Source organism: Acyrthosiphon pisum, chromosome A2, assembly GCF_005508785.2.
Source record: "Acyrthosiphon pisum isolate AL4f chromosome A2, pea_aphid_22Mar2018_4r6ur, whole genome shotgun sequence".
Taxonomy (NCBI): Eukaryota; Metazoa; Arthropoda; class Insecta; order Hemiptera; family Aphididae; genus Acyrthosiphon; species Acyrthosiphon pisum.
The window spans coordinates 33506863-33517071 of NC_042495.1; the positions used below are offsets into that span (position 1 = coordinate 33506863).

Below are 10209 nucleotides of genomic sequence, written 5' to 3' on the forward strand. Positions count from 1 at the left end.
GATCAAATTATGACAAAATTTATCAAATTTAATATTCAATAATTATTTTGTAGTTAAAAATTTATAAAATGTTCAATTTTTGTATCTAAGAATTAAAAATTTAAAACAAGATTCCACGTAAGTAATTAATTCTGTTACCAAAAAATCTAAAAAATACATTTACACAGTTTATTTTTATAGTCATTTTAAGTACAAATTTGGACGAAATTACATATTAAAAACCTAGGATAACTATTTAAGTTATTTTGTTGTGATTGTATAATATTATTTGTGGGTACTTGAAACTTCTAAAGTATACTATTATATATCTATGATAGTACCACGGTTTGTTGTTGATGTATAACACGTTACCTAATGGATATTGTGATATGATTAATTTGGAATTTATTATTGATACCTATTATAGGTCAATTTTTTTAATACTGTAGATAAGTATACCTATAATAGGTATGTCTAATATCTAGACTGACAAACCGTCTCCGCTCAGAATCGTTTTTCTACAGTCATTGAATTCAAATTTAATACCATCCATTACACAGTGACCCACTTGTAATCTACTGTACAGCAGAGCGACATCCACTTACCCACCTTTTTTTACTTAAAATGTTATAGCAAAAAAACTATAAAACAGTAAATATTTCAAAAATACGATATCTTCGATAAAAACACCGAAAAACTCTTTGATTTTTTTTTAAAATTGTATGTTTTTTTATGATTGATGGAAATATGCTAATAGATTTTAATTACTGTATTTGCTGTTTAAAAATTGAAACCAACATTTACACATTATCACAGCTCGATATCACAATATCACTCCGTCCTCGGCAGTGACTACGCGTTATCGGCACTCGTCGCTATGCTCCGCAAATCAAAAATATTCCACGACTTATCGTGCAAAACTACCTCAAGTAGGTAACAGGGACAAAACAATATTATGGATATGTGAAAATTTAAATTAAAATTAATATTTTGCTTGGACAGTGATTATGCGTGTATCGGCACTCGTCGCTCCGCTCCGCAAATCGAAAATATAATCCCTCGACTTGTTATGCAAAACCAACTCATGTAGGTCATATTGGTTACAAATATATTAATCTACATTTTCGCCAAACATTTTTTAGATAATATTATAACAAGAAAAATATCATAATTAATAAGAGGCGACAATCCAATACGAAAAAAACGCCCTCAAAACATCTGCCGCCCGGGGCAAGTGTACTTAAAACCCTCCGTCAAATCCAGCCCTGTATAAATATATGACTACTTATAGGGCTGTGAATTTGTAGGAAATTGCATTTTTTTTGGTGATTATGAAACGTAGCTTTGTATGTACATAAATTGAATTATGTAACTACAAATGCGTTTATGAAACTTTTATTTTGCATTTTTAGGTCATATTTTCCTTTTGAAGTTCATTTTCCGGCATTTTTAATCAACTTACGTCAATTGACATGTTTGAAAAACATTTTTTTCGTTTTTTTTTTGTTGTCCAATGCAATAGTAAAGATAAAATATGAATAAGATACCTGCATATAAATATATTTAAGTTTGTTTTATTATTTTAACAAAATAAATACATAAAAAAAAAAAAAAATTTTAAATGTTTCAGCTAAATTGCATTACACAAGGTTTAAATTCAATCAATATTTTTATTATTTTTATTTTTATTAAATAAACACATTTTTATGCATGTAAAATGTAATGTACTTATGGATAATATCTTATAATATCAATATAAATATAAAAATAATTTTTAATTATTAAATTAAAACCAATTAAGTGAATTTTATACTATAATTTTTGGCATTTTATATTGAACTTCTTTGACATTTCGTATGCATTTTTTAGTGCATTAAATTCACAGCCCTTTGTATGACATTACTACATTAGGTATTAATAGGTACCTATTAAATATTTCCGACATTTAAGACAGGTTGATAGTGAGAGGTTCAATATAAATAGTGAGTGAGATTTAAAAATAAGACTTTGATGATGTCTAACTAATAATGAATACATTATAATAATAATAATATATAGTTATAGTTATAATATTAGGACAGCGTTGAGTTTTAAATAGGTAAATATCGGGGTGATATAATTAAATAATTTAAAACTTCTGTAATTTATTATTATACCCATATATTATTCATGAATTATTTTAATTTATATACCTACTCGAGTAGTAGCAGGCACGGATCCAGACCAACAATTTTTTTACAACACAAATACAACTGCAAATTTAAAATCATTACAATATGGGTACACTTTATTCTAAATTTAAATCGTTTTCTCAATATTAGTATATAGTCTTAATGTAATAAATCAATTACTTAATGATTATATAATATTAAATAACAAAATCCAAACGTCTATATTGTCGCTTTTTCCAAAACATAAAATTATTAAGTCAATTTTTATGTAAATATTCCCATGAAAATTGGAGAAATAATATGTCTTGGGGGGGGGGGGGTGGGGGGAGGGCCAATCGGTCTTGAAGTCACTGTTAGACCTGTTGTTTGGCGATATTCAATGTCCATGTTTGGTGTCGTTATATGAGAAGTATGTTAAGTCATTATTTTATTATAAATGCAAAATATTATATTATAATATAATACATCACAGGTACGAATTGTATGTATTAGCATTCCATGTTATATACATTCCATCGAAAAAGTAATATTCGATCACAAATCGCAATACAAAATTAAAATATAAGAGGTGTACGGTAGTATTGATATTATTGAAAATTGAAATAATAAAATAAAAAATAACAATATATGAATAGGTATAAAATGAATAATACGATTAACCTAAGACGCGTATTATACTCAATATTTTAAATACACCGTACTTTCCGATTTCCGTGCGTGCGCGAGCATAAACACATAATAATGAATAAAGATACGTGGGTATTTTCTTGACTGTAAATTATATTTAATTAAATTAAATCAAAAAGTAATTACTTATTAGGTTTTCAATTGATGAACCACAGTAATGTTTGAGTTACTCAATACCTAATGATATAGTAATATAATATAGTAATACCTCGTACAGACACGACGACGACGACGACGCGCAAAACGAGTCCGCACTGGCGGTCGTAGTGTATAATAATATTATTATTCGATATTAACACGGATTCGCGAGTATAATATGTAAACGAGAATAATAATTAATTAATAATATGTTGGCAGCACACCGTACGAATTGCCACCCCACTCCGCACGATAGTCCCTTCTACGCACGTGCCGTCCGCCGTCTCCGCCGCCGCGTATGTTTGGTAGCCTGCGCGACGACCGTCACACACACACACACTCAAGCATTCACATCTACATGACTTACACCTGACGCTCGATTCCCCAAGAAGGTCGTACTACAAACCGATAGCATAGATGTTTACACATCAAAAATTGCATTATGTTAAAAATTACACGATTTATAATCCGTGGAACCTTAACCATACGGTACTGCCCCGCCTTCCCCTACACCTTTATTTTTAATCTCGTTTTGGAGCTTATATCTTCCACTGCAGTAAATTAAAATATTATTGTAGTCGATGACCGTTCTCCAGTTCCACAACTACATGGTGTGCAAGGTGTGCATTGCATATCAGCCCCCAAGGCCCCAATCCGATATAGGCCCCCAAATCGATGTGTTAAATTAATTCTAAAGCTGTGGCTGAAGAAAATTAAATTAAAACTAAGAAAAAAAAAATGTGTTCATATTATTAGGTATTTATAATTTATTGTAATCAAATTAAACTCAAATGATTCAACAATTTTTGCGCAATTCTGTATAAGTCGAGATCGTCTCAGTGGCACTTTCATACTCAACATAGAATGGAAAAGAACTTCCGAGATAGATGTAGAGAAAATCATTGACAACTTTTCAAACGGAAAAGCGAAGAAAAAACAATTTTGTTAGATAATTTACAAATATGTCGAAATTATACTATAATACTATTTTTATAGCAATAAATTATAGGTAGGTACAATTAAATATTTTTGTTTTTTGTTTTAATAGCTTAATATAATAATTTATTTACATTTTGTATATTTAGGGCCCAAATTATGATTTGCACATCAGCCCCATAATGTGTAGTTGCGGCACTTGTGTTCTCGCTTGCGATGTGGATTAGGCCTACAGGCAGGGGCGGCTCCAGGGGGGGGCTAGGGACAGCGGCCCCCCAAGCCCGTATTTATAAAAAATGTATATTGTTAACAAAAAATGCATATTAAATTATTATAATATTGTCATATGGACAATATAGGCCATAGAGGTATGACGGTGTATACTGTATACGATGTACAACGCTGGGTAAATGGATTAAAAATAGACGACTTGAATTTGTGTTGTAAAAATTGTTGTTTTCTTTTTGTTATAACTTGCCCCCCCCCTAACCAAGGCTCTGGAGCCGTCCCTGCCTACAGGGACACTACAATAAAAAAAACACGTTTTTTAATAACATGGACGAGATGTGATATATATCATGTCGTTTAACAGACATAGGTGGTGTGGAAACTTACGCGACACTGCAGCCATCCATTTTCGGTATACCGGTAAGGTTTGGTCAGGTTAAGATACCGCCAGCCCTAAGTCATCCTAAATCGAGTACTTTCCTAGGCTGGACATTAACGAGTTAAAAACTTTAAGTATTTTAAGAAGTAAATTAAGTAAATTCATTTTGTTTTTAATTTTATTATAATTTATATTTGACTATTTCAGTCAATTTCGGTTTCATGTCAAAAAATATTTACCGTGAATAAGTTAAAAATTTATATCATTCGAATCTAACTTATATGGAAATACTGTATAAAGTATAAACACTAAAGTCTACAATTTAGTTTTAGGTTGGAAAAAAAATTAAGTACGCTAGCGTTGTATAAACAAATTAACTTTTTTTTTACTTAATTAAAAGTTAACAAAAAGTGTGTTTTAACTTTTAACTTAAGGCCTTAACTGAGTTTACATATACTTAAATCAATTTTTAACTTTTTGTTATGGGCGCATATTAACAATTAACTTAACTGAGTTAAAAAAAATCATTAACTTGCCTAACCTTAATTGCTCCACAATAAAAAACGCGTCTCGTGTAATACACTAGTCACTAATACCTCATGACTTTTAAAGACCATGGGGGAGATGTGGTATATAATGTCGTTTAAAAGACATAGGCGATGTGGAAACTTACGTGACACTGCAGTCATCATACATCGAGGGTACTTTCCAAGGCTGGACATAAATGAGTTAAAAAATCAAAGTTAAGTTAAAAAGTTAATTTAATTTTAACTTTTGAACTTAACTATAGTTAGGTACTTTTGGCTTTTCATTAACTTAACTGTTAACAATGTAATTGTGGGCTTTACATCACAATAAAACGATTTATGTCGGTATATTGGTAAGATTATCAATCATTATACGATATAATTTTACACTAAATGCACTGAATTACAATATACAGACAGTGAATTGCGGAAAACAAATCCATGGAAAAAAATCCCCGAACTTAGGAAAAATGATCCACAGACTACAATATTATTACTTACAATCACATGAAATTGATTGACCAAATGTTTTTTTAAATTCTAATTAATGTAATTACCACATTGTTAATATTTAATTACAAAATATGTACACTAGGACCTAGTGACTAGGTTTAGAAAAGCTTAGAAATACTAGTATATGGTTCTAGTTAATGGTTCTTTTAAAAGAAGTAGGTACATTATAATTATTGTTTGATAATTATTTGTATTAAAATTAACGTATCGATTATTCGAAATATTTTTATTTTATAATATTTTAAATATTGTATCTATAACTTATAAGTAAAACTTGTAAAAACGGCCTCTAATTAATAATATTTAAAATTCTTATTTATCTATTTCTCAATGTAACTTCCAATCATTTTTTAATTAATGAAGGAAAAACTGTAAAACATTTTACCATGGTAAATACAGGCCATTACACACTTTTTAATTTATTTCGGATTTTACACTTTTCCATTTCGTATTACACAAAGTGTGTAATTTTTGTCCCTGATATGTATTATAGGTAACACAAATAATAATGATAAGATAAAAACCTGTGTAACATGAGACCGCGGTAAATAATATATCAAGGAAATAAACTTTTGGAACGATACAGATTACTGCAGGTGTCAGGAGATTTGTTCGCACGCTTCCATTCATGACAAAATCACAATTTAAAAATCGCCATTCGTAAGACGCGCGTAGGTATGTAAAATGTTTTTTAACAAAACACAAATATTTTGTAAAAATAATAGGTACCTATATACAATATTATAATATTATGTTCAGTAATTAATAACAAATCTTAGACAAGGAAACAATATGTAAACGCGCTCACGTTCATAAGCAGTCTTACATTCTGCCAAAGATAAAAATAAAATGTCGTTATCTTGTGTTCAAAATTATTTCTTTATTAGAACATTCTCGTTTTCTCACTTGCGATGTGGATTAGGCTTACAGTGGACACCACAATAAAAAAAAACGCACCTCGTGTAATAACTCATGGCTTTTAAACAACATGGGCGATATCATGTCGATATAACAGACATAGCAGGTGGTGTCAGTGGCGCCGACTTGTTTTTCATTTGGTGGGGCAAAGTATAAAAATTAAACACCACCACCACCACCCACCACCCACACGATTATATTGTAAATTCAACTATCACAAAGCAAACACCGGGGTGAACTGCCCCATAAAAAATACGCTTTCGGCGCCATTGGGTGGTGTGGAAACTTACGCGACACTGCAGTCATCCTACAATTTACATTCCACGGCTGGACATTAACGAGTTGAAAAGTTAATTTAATTTTAACTATAGTTACTTTTGGCTTTTCATTGCTCGCTCCCCATTCATGACAAAATCAAATTTAAAAAAAAATTGATTTTTCCTGAACATCACTGATTATAAGACGCGTATAGGTATGTAAAAAATTTAAAAGAAACAACAAATGTTTTGTAATAAAGGATACCTATATAATATTATAATATTACGTTCAATAATCAATAACACATTTTAAACAAGGAAACAATATGTAAACGCGCTCGCGTTCATATATCTAAGCAGTCTTTCATCCTGCCAAAGATAAAAAGAAAATGTCGTTATCTTGTGTTCAAAGTTATTTGATAAATTTATAATATAATACTAACATGGCTATATATTGTTACACAAATAAGTAATAACTACGTATCGCTGACTTGTTTTATACAACATTAAATAATCCAAATATTATTCCATACTGCTATGTAGATATGGAGAATTTACGTAAAAAAATGTCGGTAAATTTATCAATAAAGTGGTTAAAATGGTAAAATAGAATCTACCTAAGGTTAAAAAATAAAATTTCTTAGAGCCATCATTTTTATTAGTTAATACGATTGTTATTTCTATTGTTGTATTCTTGACAAATGAATCTATTGTTCTGTATCAGTACATATTATGAATATTTAATTATTCATAATACAATTAATAAATAATTACAGTATGAATTCCTTTATTTGTTATGTTCAAAAGTGGAAACATTTATATTTATTTACTTTTAACTATTATTTTGAACTGTTAAGGTAAATTTTCAGTTTCCACATTTTTTGGTGTTTTTTTTTCTATAAGTTCGAATCGGCATGTAGGTCTTCGTCTTTCAGATAAAAAAAATAATTATCAAAATCCGACAATTTTACAAGACTGAGAATTATTCCCGCGTGAAGTTATTTTTTTCGATATAATACACCCTATGAACTCCTTCTAAATATAGGTATTAGGTAGTTGGTTTTTGGAAAAGTATTATAATTATAAGGTGCCAACTAAAATATAAAATTTAATTTTCAAATTTTACAATTTAAAAAACTGGCACCGTGCCCCTTAATATAATAGGTAAAACAGGTAAGTAGAAATCAATTAAAATCATACTAATTAGTAATTTGATACATAATATGTAAATTACTACAAATTATATGAATGACTATTGTAAATTGATTCTAATAACTTATGACCTGTCACCTGTAATATAGCTTACGATAACTTCTAGAGCACACGTGAACAATTAATAAACTCCAGTATTATTCATCGGAAACAAAATGTACCCGTGACAATAATTATCACTGTTAAATATTATAATCAATTATAAATAATAATAATTACAATATTTAAAATAAATCATAATTCATAAAGTCGGATAATTGTCTTGTGCTGTTGTGCATATGTGTGACGTGATATGGATTATGGGCGTTCACTTGTGGTTGAGAGGTTATTTAAAACAACATTTTGATAATTTATTGTATGAAAAATTAATGAAGTTTAATTCTGATTTACTAACTTCAGTGAATAGTGCTTAGAACCCTGCTGTATATTTATAAGACACTTAAAGTCTCTCGGTTGCTGCAGAAATTGGTTTTTTTTTTTACATTTTACTTTAGATAAAATAATGTCAGAGGTTCTCCAATTTCCTTTGACGTGAGTAAAAAAAAAATTAAAAACTTATTGCTATAATATTTTCTTATTTCTTTACAATTTATAAATATCATGAAACCCACCAAATATATTTCGTTTTACTCCAATTATTGTTTTATGATTTTTGCTTTGAAAGCAAAGTAAAAATGAATTTTCTAACATGTAGGTAAAATACATTAAACTATGTAGGTACTATATTGTATTATTATTGTATATTATAATAATATTGTATATGCGTTTGCAGTCATGTCAATCAAATAATGCCATGTTCACATATTCGCATGCCAACGACCATACCACGTTGAATACACCAGTTCTCGTCCGATCACTGAAGTTAAGTAACGTCGGGCGTAGTTAGTACTTGGATGGGTGACCGCTTGGGAACACTACGTGCCGTTGGCATTTTTTTTATGCCTTTTTTTTACAACTATAAATTTAATTTTTGATGTCGGTTGAAACTTTGGAAAATTACCTTTTTCCGTCCTGTCTTTCCGAATGGTAAATGTTTTTTTTTCTGAACACTGTGCTAGAAAAGTGAAAATCCCGGTACGAGGGTCATGGTTACCGTCTCAAACTCAAATTATCAACAGTCCATATAATAATGGGAAAATGTAAGTTGGTCCCGCGATTACCACTTTGGTTGTAAGCTTGGCCAGATATTTTAGCTAAAGAAAAAAGTCATCATCCCAACCGCCGTAGTTTTCCTTTGTTTTGCCAATTTTGTAGCCAATTTTGGAACTGTTTGTACCAAAAAAAAAAAATTAAGCCCTGAATTCGCCAAATACCTTTAAAATATATTAATTTATGTAATATAATATATTTATAATTTTTTCTCACTCACTTTCCTACATCTATGTAATATTATAAATTATAATGCATCTATTTCAAGCTAATAATACTTATTAGTTGATGCTATATATCATGAATAAAAAAAATCTATTAAATCTATTAAAAAAATTAAGAATATTTTCAATAAAACTTATGACTACGTTAACCGTTGATTCAAAATTGCAAAATTATAAAAAAAAGACCCCCTAATATATCGAGTATCGAGAATCGACTATATTCTAAAGGTGTGGGTGGGAGAGGGAGAGTCAGAGAAGTGCATGCGCGTTTATTAAATTTTGTTCGAAATAATACCTTATAATAATAATAACTCCGTATATTGCCGTATAGGTATATATAATTTAAATGAAATTTCCGGTGGTTCTCACATCACTTGAGAACGGATGGACCAACTTGGCTTATTAAAAAAAAAAAATGATTGTAATGGACAGTAATGGTCTAAGTGAGGTTTTACGGAATAAAAAATAGAAAAAGTTTCCCGAAAGAAAGACTCAAACAAGATTCTAGAGATGTACTTTGGAAATAGAAAATGTTTTTGGTTAAAAATGGTTGCCATTGGTTACTCGGGGCATGGGGTATGCCGTATGCATCAAATCGAAGTTTTTATGGCTTCAAATAAAGAAATTATATCTTAAGACAATTAATATATCAATTAATATGACAGTTGAACGCGTATGTTTGTATCTTAAATACTTAAAAAATACTTGACCGATTTTGTGAAAATTTCAAATTTATTGTTTTTAGAGATACCAGAAAAGTTTAGAAAGTAGTTTCAACCACGTTTGATTTATACAAAGTGCTATATCCAATCCTCCAAAGACGCATTGTCCATTTCGGTCTAATTAGTTCACCAAGCGAGGTAAATCAACGACGTCGAAGTTAATAGACTA

At 29.7% G+C, this 10209-nt stretch overlaps 1 non-coding gene across 1 annotated transcript; it reads left to right on the forward strand.

Annotated features, from left to right (window-relative positions):
* The first annotated feature begins 8756 nt into the window (after positions 1–8756).
* Positions 8757–8875, forward strand: LOC115034345. Its single transcript, XR_003839714.1, has one exon. It is a non-coding gene; the product is annotated as a 5S ribosomal RNA (ribosomal RNA).
* Positions 8876–10209: the final 1334 nt, after the last annotated feature.